Below are 19691 nucleotides of genomic sequence, written 5' to 3' on the forward strand. Positions count from 1 at the left end.
AGAGCACAGAAGTTCGCCAGCCCATAAAGGCTTTAGGCTGCTTGGATTATATTTCAGAGATGAACATAGCCAGTACAAACATAATCTTTGCTTTAGGGCAAAATTCCTCAATCATGGAACCACATATAAACCCAGGAAGAACTGCAGGTTGCAACTTGGCCAGCTCTGGGTGTATTTTCATAGGAGTGGCAATAGGCACATCTCTGGCACAAAAGTTGCCCTGTATCAAATTTCAAAATATGCCCTAAAGACCTGGCAGGATAATATATATATTACTGGGTAGCATCTTCTTTTCATTCAGGCAAACTAAACACCTAATTTTCTGCCCATTCCTCTCTTAAAAAGAAAGAAAATAATCCCACACCCTTAGCTGTCACAAAATCCTTCCCAGAACCTTTTAATCGGTTGGAACTTTTGAAGTTAAGGGATAATGCAGCCGTAGTCAGCAGGTCTTCAAAGCATAGAAACAATTAAGGGCGGTGTGGATGCCCCCAAAGAAATAATTTATGATACGATGTCATTACAGTATCCGGCATCATGAATCAGAATGCACGCAGTACTAACAAGACTGATGCTGATTCTCCCATGCTATCCACAGTAGAATTCCTGCATGGGACTGGCAGAAAGAAGGAATCCCACATTCTCTCCAATGATACCTTCTATTGCAACATCCATCCTACTCCAGCAAGAGATGGGATCAGACTGCCTTGATGGAAGACAATGGTTGTGTGTCTGAGTCTTAATTCCCCCCACCCCACCGCATCCTATGGGTGTCTTTTTAAGTTACGTGAAGATTGCAATTGTTGAATCGTTCACTTAGACAAGAAGTATCAGTATCACAATTAATATGGTAAATGTAATATAGGTAGTGACATTTCAAAAGTGACATTATAGTGACATTATAAACTGAAGTGCACTTTCTGAAATAGAAGTTATTTAGTACATAACAACATATTGTGATAGCTTTGCCCACATAAATATAATGGTGGTCAAAAATTTGCAATCATCTTGAGCAAAAACATATTTCACTATTCAAATTTCACCAGCATACCTTTTCCTGTACAATAAATAACAGTTCTTTTAAAGGTCTGTAAGTAACCAAAACCCTTTCAAGGTTGATTTGAAATCCCTCCAACCTTCTGGAGCCTACACCTTCCTCCCCGCCCCGCAGTGCTATATAGATGCATACAATGGTCTCTCCACAAAGACTTTAAAAAAAATGAACAAACTCACTTGGTACAACAAACAGGAGAAGCAGAAGATAATTGCAGGACCCATCGCTGCACTTTTCAGGATTTATTACTGATGTTGACCGTGCCAAGAGTCAGTTCTGTTAAGTGAAGTACTGCAAATATGTTATTTTAGTGTTTGCCTTTATGGTGACACATTCGTACTGTAGAGTCACGAATAGCATATGCTGTTCTCTAGCATATATTCCCGTATACTATTGTTCACTAGTAATAAAGGTCCTTCCTAAAACAATGGTATTCTGTAATTTTTCCCCTCTCCCTGTCCAGTTAAAGCATATTTTAAATAAATATGGAAAAAGAGTTAGACTGCAGACCACTTTTCAAACAAGAAGTCTGTTCTCTAAGGTGACAATCTAATTGTAGAAAGTGGTGTGAAATGAAGCTAGTGTCTCTAAAAATATATTACTTTTCAAGTTACTCGATACCTTCACTCTCCCAGAGAAAATTTCCTGCTCTGGCTGATGGCCAAAGAGATTATATAGTAAGAGGCCATATCCTTTTGCCTTTCATTATCTAGGCTATATTTCATACTATTACAATGTAATCAAAATACTTCCTTTCTAGTCAATATTTGGCCCTAACACAGATCAACATTTTTTCCATTGGTATTTTTAAGTAGCTACTCTGAAAAAAAACATCATTGAATCACAGCATTTCTTCATTTTGCCTTCATGCTGTCATAAAAATCAGAAGTATTCTGTTAGATCTATGATGACTACTCTCAAAGGGTTCTCAGGCTATAAGGTTTCATGAAGCATAAAATTAGGAAAAGGTTTCAAATATTAGGTGAAAGAATAGTTTTATTTTTTTTCAACCCAAAATAGACATACCAGAAGAGCCGTTTATAGAAGTAATATAATCACATACAAATAAGAAAACCCATTCAGACACATTTAAAAAACTTGCAACAAGTATTTGCTGTTTGTTTTTCTCATGTCAAGTGAGAATTCTGTGGAAAAGCAACAGAAAAAACACAGTTCTGTTTTCAAAACAAGGTAAGAGAATCTCTACAGAACTTGCTGGCCTTACTGAAGTTACACAGTGCATGCATAATTTAGGTTTTTTGATCATCATGTAGCCAACAGAGGGGTTTGCATGAGAGATATGGTGTGTTGTGAAACCATGGTACACTATCATCTTTTCAGAATCAGTATCTGTTTGTATGTACAGAACACATTTCAGCAGGCACACACTCATTTGCTAACAAAGAGCAGAATAAAGGAGTCAGGAGTTCTGGACTCTAATGGTAGCTCTGAAATGGGACATGATGCTCTGGTTACAACCACCACAGCTAAGTACAGACTTGTCACAGTCATTCTCTACAAGAGTGACTTCAAGAAATTCTATATGATAAATGTTATCATATTATAATAATAATCATATCTGTAGCTTGCACCAAGCTCCATCCATTCAACTATGCCTTGTGCTTACATCCCTGACTGATACTTGCCTTTCTTGCATCTTGGGATATCTTCGTGCTGTATGAGGAGAGTGAGTAACCAAAGGATCTCACGAGGTGTGTTGTACTAAAGATTTCTTTAGTTCTGTAACCTGGTTACATCAGATAGAAGGCCAAGCTCTTTTCTCTCCACTAGCTTGTTCTGCCTCTCAACTGTCTCTCACAGGTGCTTGCATTTCAATACAAGGTTTTAAGACTTGAGAAATAAGTGGAAAGTACATTAATCTGCCAGATTCTTGAAATCAGTCTCCTAGTTCCCTGCTTACTGCACCGCCTTTATGATAAAGGGTATTTTGAAACTGGAAGTGTTTGTGCAACATGCTTGCTTTCTTGAAGCTTAGAAGTATGAATAAATTGTTAGAATACTGAAATAAGTCAGGAGCCTTCCTGTCCCTGTCTTGCTCTCATTAAACACTGATGTGCTTCAAAATCGACTTAGCATGCAACCTGCTCTTGCTTCAGTTAACTAACAAATGAGAACTGGACACTTGCAAGCAATTTCAAAATATGACTGCAGTTATCACCAGCTTTAAACAAGTTCCTGTGGAATGGGGTCCTTTTTTTTGTGCCTTTCTATTTATTGGGTTTAAGTGAACTCTTTAGTATAATAGCTTGCATTACAGGCAACACTAAAATGGTGATCTTCCCCCCCGCCCCCGAAAAACTAGTAACATTAAGAATAATTTAAAACTTTCCCAGAGCTGTTATGTAGAAAGACTGCACCTGTCAGAAATTAATCTCCTGCAGCCTAAATGGTCAATCTGAAAGATTTTGGCATTCCTTTTTTCAGCAACCCAAGAAAAGATTCCGTTTTGTTCTATAGGATTCACTAAATAAACCTAACAGAGCAACTGATTTAATTGATCTTATAGCTGAAGGTATCCTGCTTCAGCTTACACAAGAAAGTTTAATTTTTGAAGAATACCAGATGCCTGCAATATTTTAGAAGCCACAGCAGTTCTCCTCCTCCCTTTCCCTTTGGCCCACAATAGAAGGTCTTTTTGGGAGTCAAGATGAAATATGTCAGATTGAACATTTGATACTGTGATTTTAGACAGTTCAGTTCATTTTGACTTTTTTTTTTTTTTTTTAAACACAGTAGCTTTTTAAACTGCCTTATAGGACTTCAAATAGATGACAATCTAATTCACTGTCATTCATATATTTTGTTTTGCAGGCATAATGCCTCAAATAATATTGGTGATACACTAAGTACAATATGAAACCTACATTCACTGCAATAAATGTGAAGAATGCATTAACTCCCCACTGAAATATCTTCTAGTTCAGATAACAGGTATTAAGACTTATCTTTACACTTTTCAAGATTTTAAGTTCAACACCATGTTCCATCTTAGAGATGCACCTAATACACATGGAATGGGTAATGGAATAGTGTTAAAAAAACCCCAGCACCCACACACCAGTATCTTCGAGATTTGATTTCAAATATTCAAAGTTTTTGATACTTCCATTCTTTATGCTCACTTGAATCTTTTCATCTTTATTGATTTTTAATTCAGTCATGGATTTAGTTGCTGGTTTTTGATGAACAATGAGGAAAGAAGCCTTTTTGTTCAAAGAATCTTATCTTAGATACCTCCTATATGACCAACAACTTTGAGGGAGATTATACAACTAATTAGATGGTTTCAATTTTGAGTACAGGGAAAAAAAAGTACTAAGAAAGTGGTTTTGTACTGTTCAATAAGTATAAATGAACAAAAAAGAAAATAGATCCAACATAATATGGAAGGTAAAAATAAAATGGTATGAAGCTGTTCCCTGCGCACTATTCACCAAGCAGTACTCAAGAAAGAATTCAAAGGTGGAAAACTTAATCAGCAATAAAAAGAAACAGAGTTATTCTAAAGAACAACAGAACAGCATTTTGATGAATGGCTTAACACATTTCGTGTATTAAGAACTTCAGATTGGGGGCAGAGGTTCTACTTGTGGGAAGACAAGAAAAATCAGCATCACTCTATGGAAGTAGAGTACAGCCTAATTTAGACGCAACTAAACATACTAACTCAGCTGAGAAAGTTAAAAAAAAGACTACGACAGCAAGAGGCTAAAGAAGATGTACAACTAGTCAAAACTCCTAATTGTATTCTAGTGGTTGAAGAATAAGCATCTTGGTAAAATACCTTGCAAGACTTTGAGGAATCTCCCTGTCTAACTGACACTCCTGCAGCTGAGTTTCCACAGCCTGCTTTGATCTCCAAGTTGTATTTGAAAACCAGACCAAATCTGAGGAAAAAAAAAAATCCCTAGAATTAGATTCTGAATGTTATGCATGAGTGGGACTGTCTTATACTGTGAAAGAGAAAACTTTCTGAATACCTAAATGAAAAAGTAGGGAGAGATGAAGACCCTTGGTAGACAGATGTAAAGGGTTATGAAGTCACTTGATTTCTCAAAGAGATACTTACCCTTCTATGAAAAGGAATTGGTGTTTCTTGAAATACAGCTTTTAAGAAAGATAGGCACAGATAGTAGTGTTAAATGTTCTTCCACAAAAAAAGTCACCTCACTTGATTTTTTTAGGTAAATTACTAAAGTCGATTATTAAAGCAGAATTGTCCATTAGTAATATAGAAAAAAGTATACAATGAAACACTAGGAATTTCATCTCTTCTGTTGTATGTGATGGTCATCACATCTCCCCTATAATGTTCTACGTGTAGTTTAATTAGTAGAAACAAGTAAAGGACATTTCTGTTGAAAGAAAATATGTAAGCATGTGGTTGACACAAAAGGCACTCACATTGTGGTATTCCTTCTAAACCTGCTCCCAGGAAGCTCTGCACCTCAGTTTCATCACTTATGAGCAGGAGATAAGAATAAGATTTTTGTCTACAACAGCGTGAGTCCTTAAAGAGATGTCAAAACCAGACTGAACTAGCAAAAAAACAAATTCCAGTAAGGGCAGTGCCTAAGGCCTCTCTCTAGCATTCCTAAGTAGCGGCCATTTCTTCAGTTCTTTCATTTCACCCATAAATAGCGTGTTTGCATGTACCGTAGTTTTCTTGCACTGCCAATTCACAGAATGCCTTAGGCATATATGGGAAAATCCACGCATAGGGTCAGTGGTTCCTCATGTCTCCCACTGTCAGACATTTGCATTCCAAGAATCTTTATTAGGTGTGTCAAGAGAGCCCTTCTAAGGAATCAAAAGTTGCTTATTTCACCCCTGACATTCCTTATCTAAGGAAGCTATTGCAGTTCTCTTCATGGAAAAACACAGATAAGCTGCCAAAAGTGCAGCTACAGTATTGCCAGCTACCACCATGTAAATTTCAGTAAATATTAAAAGCAGACATTTCACTTTGAAATGTGGTAAGTTAGATACATTATTCTCATCTATGTACCTTAGAAATAGCCTTGCACTTCTTAAGGCAGAAAAGGGCAACTAGGCTATTTCCAGAACAACATTTTTTGCTTCCAGCTTGTCTCTCAAAAACTCTTGCTGTCTGCAAAAGCAATCTTAGTAGAACACCATATAAACTGGGTGTAAATAGAACTTAAGTTTAAGTGAGGACTTCTGTATCTAAACTACTATGCTTCTGTTTGCCACATGCTTCTTTTAGGTTTATAAACCCTATTACAACACTGAGTCAGGTGTCAGGTTGTAAAAATCCCTGATGCAAATTTTATCTTTTTTAAAAAAATGGAAAATGTTTAGGTCAACTGAGATTATGCAACTCCTAGTTTCATTGCTGGTGCAGAATAAGGGGAATTGGCAAGGTGCTGTACGAACCGGAGTCAAGAATAGATTTGCCAGGCAACGTGTTTCAGTTTGAAAAGAGACTTTACTGAAGCTGATGGCACATTCACACCACGTACTACAAAAATTATCTGAACACAAGCCTTTCCTGAAAAACAGCGTTGAATTTTGTTTTCACAAAGATTAGTATAAATTATCTTCCTCTCACTTGAAAATGGAGAGGAATAGCTTGCTAGATTGGATAATTTGCTCTAGGAGAAAAAATTAACCTTTTAGATTAAAAGAACTTCAGTTCTTCTATTAAGATATTCAAGACGAAGAAGGGAATCAAAGAATACAAAGAAGCTTTTCAGCAAGTGTGTTTTTTGTAGATTGTTTCCAGTTTCTTAGTGTGTGAATCTCCTGTGGTTTTGGATATTCCATTCTGTAACTTAAACATTAATCCACTGTTAGACAATGCTCATTTTTACATCAACAATATAAAAATACATGACTTGAGATAACATCCCCCTTCAGCCCAACTTTCACACTCCCTTTTCCACCAAAAAGGCGAGGAACAGATACTTTTCCAAAAGGTTACTTGAAATACCAAATTAAGAGCTTTTACAGAATTAAGTAAAGGTGGGGGAAGAACCAAAGGACTGCAAAACCAATATTCTTCCTGGCTATTCTCTTTGCTCTACCATGTGCAGAGCATTGAGTTGTCTTAACCACTCATTTGAACAAAAACAGTTAGAAAACTGGATTTAAGTAACAAATTTCCAAGCTCCTGAAGAACTCCATTTATTAAAGTCAAATTTTTCATTTGTACCCTAAACTCCTTAGAATTGCTCTGAATTCTGAATTAAGCATGAAGAACCCCATGCAAATTCTTTCTAAACTGAGAAGTTATTACAATATGCATTGGTTCATTTTCCAAAGGGTCTGAAGTTTAAATTTGCATATAATACACTACAATGCTCTTTCTGGAAGCAGAAAAGTTATGGATAGCATTACATACATTCAATCTAGAGATTTTGTTGGGACAGCAATGTCTGCTTTCATGTCAACATTTAACTCCTTTCCTGTTACCTATTCAGAAAACCGTATTTAAGTTATAGGTGAGCAAGTTAATCTTCGAGAATGCCAGAACAAGAGAAAAGTGTACAGTTGTCATACTACGAATAAATAATAGTGTATCAAATCAGGATCATCCTTGGGATCCTTGGGATCCAGCTGACAGCAGCGACAGCGACTTGAGGTTAGTGGGGGGCGAGGGCGGCATCGGGCTGTAACCGGGAGGTTTTTGTACTCTTGACCCTCCCGGAGCAGCAGCCCCGAGCTGCTTCCCCCCCCACCCCGGACCCGGAGGTTCCCGGCAACTAATCAGGAGAGGAGGGGGCGTAGCCGGAGGCACTGCGGGTGATTTAAACGCACCACTCCCTGTTGATTGAGGGTGGTGATTGATTGGGTGATAAAAAGCCTCCTGGAGGTCAGGGACTAGTCCCTGCCCAGAGGGGAGAGGGAGAGTCAGCTGTGACTGGGTGAGTCAGCAATGACTGGGTGTGTCCCAGGGCAGGAGAGGCCACAGCAGTTTGCAGCTCGTTGGGGAGGGCACTGACTCCCTCCCAGAGCACAAGGCGAGGAAGGTGCCAAGGAGCTGTGAACCAGGGGTGGCACCAACAAGTATTTCCCAGCTCAGTGAAAGAACAATGGTATCTACCCGGTGGAAGAAGACCAAAATGGATGTGGGAACCCAGACAGAGCTCCCACGGAAGGAGGCAATGGTGCAGGTCGCAGGCTGCAGGGAATGCTGCACCGTCTCTGTGGTGACAGGGGGCTGTGTGCACTGTGAACAGGTAGATGATCTGCTCGGCCGAGCGGCACAGCTGCAAAGCCAGGTTGAAAGGCTTCAAGCCGAAGTAGAAAGGCTTAGGAGCATTCGGGAGGCTGAAATGGAGATAGACTGGTGGAGCCAGGCTCTGCCCTCCCTGCAACAAAAATGGGAGCATCTGCCGGAGAGCTCCCAGGATCGAGGGACCCCTGTACTCTGCCCCTCTCAGGTGGAAAACAATAACTTAGAGGAGAGGAGTGAGTGGAGGCAAGTCTATGGCTGTGGCAAAAGGCGAGTGCCCTCCTTGCCTACCTTGCCTCCACAGGTGCCTCTGAGCAATAGATATGAAGCCCTAGTGGAATACAGCTGGTCCAATGGGGATGTGGTGGAGAGGCAACCTATATCAGAGGTCCCACCACAGTCAGAAAAACCTGACAGGCGTATAGCTACCTCCTCCACAAGGAAGAAGAGAAGAGTTTTAGTGGTTGGAAACTCCTTCCTAAAGGGATCTGAGGGCCCAATATGCAGAGCTGACCCCCATCACAGGGAGGTCTGCAGCCTGCCTGGAGCCCGAATCAGGGATATCACCAGGAAACTCCCCAACCTGGTGCAGGCCACAGACTACTACCCCCTGCTGATCTTCCAGACAGGTGGGGAAGAAGCTGCATCCCGTAGTCTGAGGGGGATGAGGAAAGACTACAAGGCCCTAGGACGGTTGGTGAAAGAGTCTGGGGCACAAGTTGTTTTCTCCTCCCTCCTTCCATTTTCAGGTGATGACGTGGGATGGAATAGTAGGATTCTCTCTATTAATGCCTGGCTACGAGACTGGTGCTACAGGCAGGGCTTTGGGTTCTTTGATAATGGCTGGTTTTATAAGACACCAGGCGTGACCATAATACATGGGAAAGGTTTATGTCGTAGGGGCAAAAGGGTTCTAGGACAGGAATTAGCAGGGCTCATTCGGAGAGCTTTAAACTAGATTTGAAGGGGGATGGGGTAGTATCTGGGCTTGCACCACTGGGGCAACGCTCTAGTGTTGAGGTAGACCAGGAGGCCTCCCATCCCCCTGGGGTGAAATCAGTGTGCTCAGCTTGCTCCCTGAAATGCCTGTACACCAATGCACACAGCATGGGGAATAAACAGGAGGAGTTGGAAATCCGTGTTCGGTCGGGGGGCTATGATTTAGTGGCAATCACAGAGACTTGGTGGGACACCTCGCATGACTGGAATGTGGTCATGGATGGCTATGTCCTGTTCAGGAAAGACAGGCCACTAAGGAGAGGTGGTGGAGTTGCTCTTTATGTGAGTGAGCAGCTAGAATGTGTTGAGTTCTGTCCAGGGGCGGATCAGGAGCGAGTTGAGAGTTTGTGGGTGTGAATTAAGGGGCAGGCTGGCAGGAGTGATACTGTTGTGGGTGTCTATTACAGGCCAATGGATCAGGATGAGGAGGGTGATGAGGCCTTCTACAGGCAGCTGAGAGCAGTCTCGCAATTACAGGGCCTGGTTGTCATGGGGGATTTCAACTACCCTGATATTTGCTGGGAGGCCTACTCAGCCAGCCATCCTCAGTCCAGGAGGTTCCTCCAGTGCATTGATGATAACTTTCTGATGCAAATGGTGGATGAGCCAACTAGGAGAGGAGCGCTGCTGGATCTTATCCTTACTAACAAGGAGGGTCTGGTTGAAGAGGTGAAGGTTGAGGGCAGCCTTGGTTGTAGTGACCATGAGATGGTAGAGTTCAGGATCTCATGTGGCAGGAACAGAATAGCTAGCAGAATCGCAACCCTGGACTTCAGGAGGGCCAACTTTGGCCTTTTCAAGCAATTGCTAGGGGAAATCCCATGGGACAGGGTACTAGAAGGTAAGGGGGCTCAAGATAGTTGGTTAGCATTCAAGGACTGCTTCTTCCGAGCTCAAGATCAGAGCATCCCAGCAGGTAGGAAGTCAAGGAAGGGTACCAGGAGACCTGCATGGTTAAACAGGGAACTGCTGGGCAAACTCAAGTGGAAGAAGAGGGTGTACAGATCATGGAAGGAGGGGCTGGCCACTTGGAGGAATATAAGTCTGTTGTCAGAGGATGTAGGGAGGCAACTAGGAAAGCTAAGGCCTCCTTGGAATTAAACCTTGCAAGAGAGGTCAAGGACAACAGAAAGGGCTTCTTCAAATACATTGCAGGTAAAGCCAACACTAGAGGCAATGTAGGCCCACTGATGAATGAGGTGGGGGTCCTGGAGACAGAGGATAAAAAGAAAGCGGAGTTACTGAATGCCTTCTTTGCCTCTGTCTATACTGTTGGAGGCTGTCCTGAGGAGCCCCGGACCCCTGAGGCCTCAGAAGAAGTCAGGATAGAGGAGGAATCTGTCTTGGTAGATGAGGGCTGGGTCAGGGACCAATTAAGCAACCTGGACGTCCATAAATCCATGGGCCCTGATGGGATGCACCCGCGGGTGCTGAGGGAGCTGGCGGAAGTCATTGCTAGGCCACTCTCCATCATCTTTACTAAGTCGTGGGCAACGGGAGAGGTGCCTGAGGACTGCAGGAAAGCAAATGTTACTCCAGCCTTCAAAAAGGGCAAGAAGGAGGACCCGGGTAACTATAGACCAGTCAGACTCACCTCCATCCCCGGAAAGGTAATGGAACAACTTGTCCTTGGTGCTGTCTCTAGGCACATCAAGGATAGGGGCATCATTAGGGGCACTCAGCATGGCTTCACTAAGGGGAAGTCATGCTTAACCAACTTGATAGCCTTTTATGAGGCCGTAACCAGGTGGATAGATGGTGGTAAAGCTGCGGATGTGGTCTATCTCGAATTCAGTAAAGCGTTTGACACGGTCTCCCACAGCATCCTCGCAGCTAAACTGGGGAAGTGTGGTCTGGATGATCGGGTAGTGAGGTGGATTGTGAACTGGCTGAAGGAAAGAAGGCAGAGAGTGGTGGTCAATGGGACTGAGTCCAGTTGGAGGCCTGTGTCTAGTGGAGTCCCTCAACGGTCGGTACTGGGACCAGTTCTATTCAATATATTCATTAATGACTTGGATGAGGGAATAGAGTGCACTGTCAGCAAGTTCGCTGATGACACAAAACTGGGAGGAGTGGCTGACACAATGGAAGGCTGCGCAGCCATTCAGAGAGACCTGGACAGGCTGGAGAGTTGGGCGGGGAGAAATTGAATGAAATATAACAAGGGCAAGTGTAGAGTCCTGCATCTGGGCAAGAACAACCCCATGTACCAGTACAAGTTGGGGGCAGACCTGTTGGAGACCAGCGTAGGGGAAAGGGACTTAGGGGTCCTAGTGGACAACAGGATGACCATGAGCCAGCAGTGTGCCCTTGTGGCCAAGAAGGCCAATGGCATCCTGGGGTGTATTAGAAGGGGTGTGGTTAGCAGGTCAAGAGAGGTTCTCCTCCCCCTCTACTCTGCCCTAGTGAGGCCGCATCTGGAATATTGTGTCCAGTTCTGGGCCCCTCAGTTCAAGAAGGACAGGGAACTGCTAGAGAGAGTCCAGCGCAGAGCCACAAAGATGATTAAGGGAGTGGAACATCTCCCTTATGAGAAGAGGCTGAGGGAGCTGGGTGTCTTTAGCTTAGAGAAGAGGAGACTGAGGGGTGACCTCATTAATGTTTATAAATATGGAAAGGGCAAGTGTCATGAGGATGGAGCCAGGCTCTTCTCAGTGACATCCCTTGACAGGACAAGGGGCAATGGATGCAAGCTGGAACACAGGAGGTTCCACATAAATATGAGGAAAAACTTCTTTACGGTGAGGGTAACCGAACACTGGAACAGGCTGCCCAGAGAGGTTATGGAGTCTCCTTCTCTGGAGACATTCAAAACCCGCCTGGACGCGTTCCTGTGTGATATGGTCTAGGCAATCCTGCTCCGTCAGGGGGATTGGACTAGATGATCTTTCGAGGTCCCTTCCAATCCCTAACATTCTGTGATTCTGTGATCAACATGGCCATAGAAGTACATGCCACATTTTTGTTTCAGTTTGAACTATCTAGACCTTATATAATGTAGCAGCCTTAAAATGTATAATATCAAGCAAAATATCCACACCTATAATAAAAGCTGCGTACAAAAACCTGTAATGTCTTTTAGTCAAACTGCACTACACTAAAATTAGCAGAGCAGAATATATGGTTAATTGAAGCAATAATTAATGAATTCCATCTGTGTTTAAAATGGAAAGTATTGAAGCGCAGTCCAACCTTGTCCTGAAGGCTGATGTAGCAGAGCCATCTTTTGAACAGGCTGGAGGCAGAGGAAAACAGTCTGCTTTGAATCATGATGACTATGTTCAGTCAAAAGTTACTTATCCAAAACCATCCGGCTAGGGAAACTTTAATATCACATCTTCCTTCTCAATCCAAGGCACATAATTCCTATCGTCATGTCATACACCTAAAGAACAGTCCTGAGGACAAAAGGTGTGAAGGAACATAATATAGTGGGCCTGGTAGGGAAGGCCTTCATTGAAAGCCAGTTTCTGTATCAGTTTATATACAAATTTGCCGTGGGTCTTATGCCAGTCCTGGGTTCTGGAGTGACTTTGGCTGTAATATCACACTACGTGAGGTCACATGCATCCAATTTTCAGGTTGCCACTTACCTGGATTACAGCAACAATGATGTTTCCTCTATCCAACAAGAGATTAAGTTAATCTTATTTAGGTTGTGGTTTACTGTTGTTTTTTTTTTTTTTTTTTTTAAAGGGGGCAGGGCTTTAGTCAGTGGTTTAGAAATCCTCTGAGAATAAAGAGGGATTCTAGGCTGAAACTCTGATTCACCAGCCTCTGCATTTGCAGTCAGTAGCATGTTCTAGAATTGCAATGCCTGCCATCTATAACAATTCCCCAGTGAACGGCAAGTCACCATCTCCACCTACTTCCTTTATAGGTGAAGTCCCCCAAAATTACCTCTCCTGGGTTTTGTGGAAAACCGGCTTTTATAGATTCCTTCTGGCCATATGGCAAGCCTGAGGAAGCTCAGATAGAATCATCTCTCCTTCTGTCCCAACCCTCCATAATTAAACTTGAACGGCCTTACCAGCAGCAATGCTGTTTTGGAAAAAAGGCAGAAAACATACAGTAATGTTTACCTCTGTAAGGCTACAAGTGTTTTCCCTTATTCTTCACTACAAAAGAGACTCACTGTACCAACGTCTCAAGCAAATCATACATTGAGAATTAAATTGTCCATCTCTATTCTGCTCTAAAGACTGCACAAAGGATTGCAGTCTTTAAATCCAGTCAATATTGATATTAATTGATAATACAGACTGTAATATACAAATGCTCTCTGCAGTGTATGGGAAAGGCACATTAAAAAAAATTAAGTTTAGTATTCTAGTTTGGATTCTGTTATACTGCTTCTTAACTATGGTTCAAGCTCTCCCTAAATTAACATCTGCAGAAGAATTCCTTCTAGCAGCAGCAATTCACAAGCATTCTTGGGGAAACTATCCAATACCAAGAGATAAGAATTTTCCCCTCCGAGTTTTTTTCCTTTCCAAATTTGCTTTGCTGATAAGTGGTTAAGTATAATCATAGTTTAGGAGACAAAAATACATATTTAATTAAGAAAGCTGTTGAAGTGCAGAAACAGAAATTGTGATAATTTCCTCATTTTTTAAAAATCGGTTTGGAATATTATACCAATCTTCAACTATGTTATATTATACATAGTATCAAAATTAGTTGTGCATGAGAGAACTCAAATCATTTAAGAACATAAATCCCATTTGTTGGTTATCATGGAATTCACTTTCTGAGGACTCTCCATGCAGCAACAGTGAGAATCAAATTTTCTATGGATTAGTCATTCAGAATTAAGGCAAGCCCTTAAAAAAAAAAAGTAATATTTCCCCACTTTTTATCAAAATCTTCAATTCTTCACAAGAACTTCCCTGAAGGATATTTTTGCCTTTTTTTAAAATGCTAATACACTCAGTAGCTTTTGTTTATATGCTTCAGGCACATGTCAATTGGTCACTGCAGGTTTTAAAAGGGTTTGGTTTACACTGCATGTAAACAGGCTACTTGAGAAACAGCTATGTCAGCTATCTTAATGTAAATCTTTACAGATTAAAAAAGAGAAAATTCTGAGTGAACGGATCTAACTGGAACTAAAAATGAATTTTACCAGTAAGTATTTAACAGAAGCAGCTGATTTTGTATATTAAGAGAAGGAAAAATGAAAAGCCACTTTTATACCTTACATTTCATTTGTTAATTTAATTATCTACATAATTTCATTCCTGTTATATTCTGAACCAATTGGTTCAGCAAGTATTTACGTTCAGAACTAGCAGAGAAACATATTTCCAGGAAGAAGGGAGCAAATCAGAAATAGCTTCACATTCTACTAAGAGGGACATCTGATACTTGAATAAGAATTCTAAGCCAGCACAATTTTTAATCAACCTGTACTGGACAATAACAAATTCACTCTTCAAACACTTGAAAATTTATAAAAATTAACTTACATAACTCAAACTCTGCATATTGCATTACTTCTTTTTGTCCAGAACTATGCTTTAGCTGAAAATAAGCATGTGAATTCACTTAGGCATTATCTTTGTTTAAATAACTTGGGTATTTGTTAGGGAATAAGGTGGAAACTAAGTAAGTTCGCATTCAAGATTTAACTATGGATAACTGTCATTATGAGGTTCATGTTTCTACTTGATCTCTGGGCTTAAGTACAATATTATAAAGAATATCTCTGTGCACACTCATGGCCTTCACAGTCCAACATAGGCATGTGGAATATTTAACTGTAGCAATGAGTTACTGCAAGCAATTCTACCTTAAAAAACAAACAAAATCCCCTTTTTTTTCCGTCTATACATCACACAATGATTGCTTGTCTCAGACACTGAAGGCATTTATTTACCTGATAACACTATTTTTGCAATGTTTTCTAACTTCACAATGAATTGGAACACATGCCTACATAACAAAAGAGAGAACAAGAATTTTCTTTATTGATTTTGCAGATATTTGAGTAAATGCCATTGCATTGTAACTGGCCCTGTTTTGGTTAAGTGAACATACCTGTTAAACTAATCAACAGAGAATTTATATTTTTGTTGAACTGGGTTCCACTTTGCTATCTTATTCCTGGGAGGAAACTGTGAGTATTGCACTCAGCACCCTTGGAAGAGTTTATTTGAATACAACTTGTTTTCCTGCATGGTGAAGTGTGCTTTGCCTCTTGGGTTTTTAGGGTGTTTTTTTCTTCCTGCCTCTTAAAAGCAAAGCTATCATAAGACACAGGGACACACTTGACTGAAGAGACCCATCTTCCCTCCAGAACTGGCTATCTCGAAAGCATGTACCAAGGATAAGAGGTTCTGACAGCATCTGATGCTATACCTGGCCCCTAATTATCAGTGTATTAATACTTTATCCATTTTACTTATATGTCACGGTGAAAAAAAAGATAGCAGAAGAGCAAAATGCTAAGGATGCTAGATTGTGGCCAAATGTTAAACAGTCTTCTATGAAGCTTGTTATCAACTTGCATTTGTCAAGACTAGTCTATAGGAGTAGGAGGCCCTCATTTCATGTTAGTTCAGTTAAATACATGCCTCAGCTACTCACAGGGCAAATATTTAAGTGGTCTTCCCATAAGCAATGATTTACTGTAGGTGCCATGTGTTATCTTAGTGGCCACATTTTCTGTGATATTAAAAAAATTCATAGTTAGCTATGGGTACCTGTCAGTTGTACCATAAATAAGAGATGGATTCTATTTGTCTAATCTTTTTCCCTTGGCCATCTGAAAAGCACAACCTTATCAAATAAGAGGAGATAAACAAAAGTTGTTCACATATTATACAAGTTCTTTATAAAGCACCGAAATGCTCAGATGAAAGGCACTGCATAAGTGCAAAGTATTAATTGTTTTTATAACTTTAATACATGCATGCACTGCAAGTATACATTATTAATAAGATGGAACGATGAATCACTTTGATTTGAAGCGGCATGTTAGCATTAGACTAAAAGAAACATGTCTTCATAACAGACTTGTTGCACAAAAATTTTAGTCCTCTACTTGCTTTGACCTGCAGGTAGCTGAAAAAACTTCAGTGTTTTAGGAGTGATTCTACCTTCTAATTACCTCCAACACAGAAGCATTTTAACTTATTACCCTTTCCCATAGGAAGTCTGACCTATTTGAGTTCACACTACTCCTAATCTCGAGTTACGTACTCATCTATAGTGAGTAGTATCACACTAACTGTAGTGTATTAAGGAAAATAAGGTTCTCAGTGTTGGTCTATAATAAGCACTTTGACATGCAGTACTTCAGTACATCAGGTAAGATGCTTCTATACAGGCATTTGCCACTTCTGCAACTTAAAGGTATCTTCGTATATACAGGTGAAGTTACCTAGTTGAATTATTCCTCCTGATTTATTTCATAAAATGGCATCTCTTCTCTACCTAGATTACCTAGGCATATATTTAAGAAGTCCACTCATTTCCTGATTTACAGAAACATGTCATATGGATATTGATTCAAGTTTTCAATACTTAAGCAAGTCCCTTACTATTTCAGTTTGCAATTTTTCACTATTTCTACTGATCAATTGTCCTTTTGTGAGTTGCTTCAGACAAGGCAACTGACAGGGGCACAAAATAGCAATTAAGTCCATTTCTTACATTAATTCAAGTAAAAGTTTTCTAGAAGACTGAAAAACACTTAAGTGTCTAAGGGGACAACACCTCAGTGAATGTTTATTCTGTGCAAAGTCAAACTTTCAAATTCTGTTCATTTTCTTATCTTAAAAGGAACGCTATCTCCTCACTACGTAACTGTAGATTATTTTTCAATATCCAAAAATGTAAAAAAAAAAAAAAAAAAAAAGCATGTGGAATGTGAGCACTCATGACAGCATCAAATGTTTTGTGAATAAGTAACATGGCAAGAAATACTGTGATGCCTCGGATATAAACAAAATAGCTGTTCTGCATATAGTGCACCTTCAGAGGTTTTGTGAAGTTCTTCCTAAAGCACAACAACAGGCTTATTTCATCATTATATCCCTTGAACATCTCTCCCACATACCCTAAAAAGCTACCCAGGATTTCCATTTCTTTCTTTCTTTCTATCAGCCTCACTGTTGATCAGTGATGTGTTTCACTGAAAGGAAGATTTTCAGAGGGTTCACAGAAATAACAGGAACAGGTTTATTTACTGACGTTCTTGCAACACCCACCTCAAAATGTGAGCATAATTGTACAAGGTATAAAAACAAAGCACTGCTAATTCCTTAACTTTCCTGCTTACTTTACCTCTCTGTGCTCAGGGAATGAAATACAGATATTATGGCAATGACTTACTCTCTTATTGTCACATGTGACAGGGAGTAAGTGGGCAAGGGATTTACTTTTACTCCTTCCTTTAACTTTGCATGGACTTAAAGGGCAAGCCCACAGCCTATTAAATGATCCATGTTTACAGTCCACTTAACAGAGCCCTATCAAACTGTAAGACTTCTTAGAAAGAATGTACTTTCCAGATGGGTTTTAGAACTAATAAAATAAGCTCGATTTTCACTGCTGTTTAACCATGTTTCTTCGTTGTTTGGTCTTTTATAAGCTTTTAGTTCATAGCCTTCTCCGCCTCCCTCAAAGTCCTGTCAGCTCTAATTGCTTGAACAGAAGTCTAACATTTTCAGTCATCAGCTATGAATGTTTGCTGAAAAGTCCTATTTGTTCAACTTCATCATCCAGATCTCTAAAGTTTGTTTTCACGTTGTCAAAAATGCATTTACAGAGCATATTTCAGACATGACAAAGTTTTTTATTAGGAAAGAGTTTTTAAAGCATCAAGTTTCAAAATGATAGTTGTATTTATTTAATTTATATTTATAAAGCAATATATTGTATCTTACAAAGCTATGTCCTGTTTAAGTAACATCATTAAACTGCTATAATTACCCTTAAGAAACGTGAACAATCGAAGATGTGGTATTGCCTTTAGGCAAATGAGCAAACACGTCAAAGTATATTAAGTATAATATTTTAAATAGGATTTGGAACAGCACTGCATACCTATTGAGCACTGATAAGTAATGATGCCAGAATTACTGACTCCAAACTCTTCTCTCTATTGAGATCAATACTTTCAATCAGTCCGTGGCAAGCAGATTGTTAATGTATTTCTTCACTGTCAGACTTCTTGGCTATTGATGCTTTGCACAATATTGGAAAGGCCCAGAGACAGTATATAGGATTTATACAAATAAATGCTGAAACATGAAGTAAAAGCAGCCTCTTGGAATACTGCCTCTGGCCCTTTTTCAGCACCACTTCCGTTGGAAATATATATTTTAAAACTACTTCAATTAAGCCTAGTTTTTAAACTAAAAATGTTTAACATGGACAAAACTAGTGTAGTGAAAGAGCTTTCTGAAGACATGTGGTGCCTTGTTATTTTAGAGTTCATCCAAGTCTCATTCAATTCCTATGTAAATAAGAGGCAAAAGTTCTTTATATATATTTTTTCATTATGCAGATAGCGGCACCATTTTTCTTATTTTAGAAGAGTAATTTCTATTAATCTACTTTTAAGCTTTTCACATTAGCCATCAAGCATAGAATCAGTTTAAGATGTACTTTGATAACATTTTCATCTTATCTTTAAGTCTTTTTATAAATACTAGTTAATATGTTATTTTTTTATGGAGCATTAGCAAGGAACTTTAGATCTGCATTCTTTTACTGAGAGACAGACAAAGCAGAACAAAAGAATAAAGTGAACTGAGATTCTTTTAAACTTTCAGTAATGTAATCAGAGATATACCAAGACAGAGACATTGGCATTCACAAATAGACAGAGAAAAACAAAGTAACTGAGCTGGAATTCTCTCCCTAAATCCAATTTGAAAGAACAGTCCTAGTTTTAAGAACTATCCCATTGTTTTTACAATTGCCTCTTATAACACCCATCTTCATGTACCTAATGGGTTTTATTCTTCCTTTTTTCAGGATGGAAAACCAGAAAGAATGTATGCAATTCTCTAAAACAAAAACTACAAAAGATATTTCAGCTTTCATGAAAAATACTAAACTTAAGCTCTGAAGAAAGTGAGCTTGGTGATGCAGACAGCCTGTATAACAACGATGATGAAATGCATACATCATGTAGTCAAAACTATTCTACAGCGACAAGAAATAAATGAAACGTAAGAATAACCCCAGTGTCCAGGATCTATAGCTCCTCCTTGGGGCTTTTACATAAAAACGAGCAAGCAAAGAGTCCGTGTCCCCTCCAGCCACCCCACGCCCCCCCAACCACACCCACACATTCTCAATTTTAGATCTTTGAATATTCATTTTGTAACATCAATGGACTTCTCAGCCTAAGTTATACTTTAATTAGCAAACTCTTTCTTTCATAAGACTTTCATAAGTTATCCT

General features: G+C 39.8%; 1 protein-coding gene and 1 long non-coding RNA gene across 9 annotated transcripts in view; one reads left to right on the plus strand and one right to left on the minus strand.

Moving 5' to 3' along the window:
• The window catches only part of PALLD (palladin, cytoskeletal associated protein), a 229050-nt gene that overhangs the window by 195892 nt on the left and 13467 nt on the right, over positions 1 to 19691 (minus strand). The gene's annotated exons all lie outside the window — the stretch shown is intronic.
• The window catches only part of LOC137664858 (uncharacterized), a 33843-nt gene that overhangs the window by 13060 nt on the left and 1092 nt on the right, over positions 1 to 19691 (plus strand). Inside the window, exon 3 of the long non-coding RNA XR_011048395.1 lies at positions 19260 to 19456. This is a non-coding gene — a long non-coding RNA (uncharacterized lncRNA). The remainder of the gene's footprint in view (positions 1 to 19259; positions 19457 to 19691) is intronic.

This window comes from Nyctibius grandis, chromosome 6 (assembly GCF_013368605.1).
Source record: "Nyctibius grandis isolate bNycGra1 chromosome 6, bNycGra1.pri, whole genome shotgun sequence".
NCBI classification, from domain to species: Eukaryota; Metazoa; Chordata; class Aves; order Nyctibiiformes; family Nyctibiidae; genus Nyctibius; species Nyctibius grandis.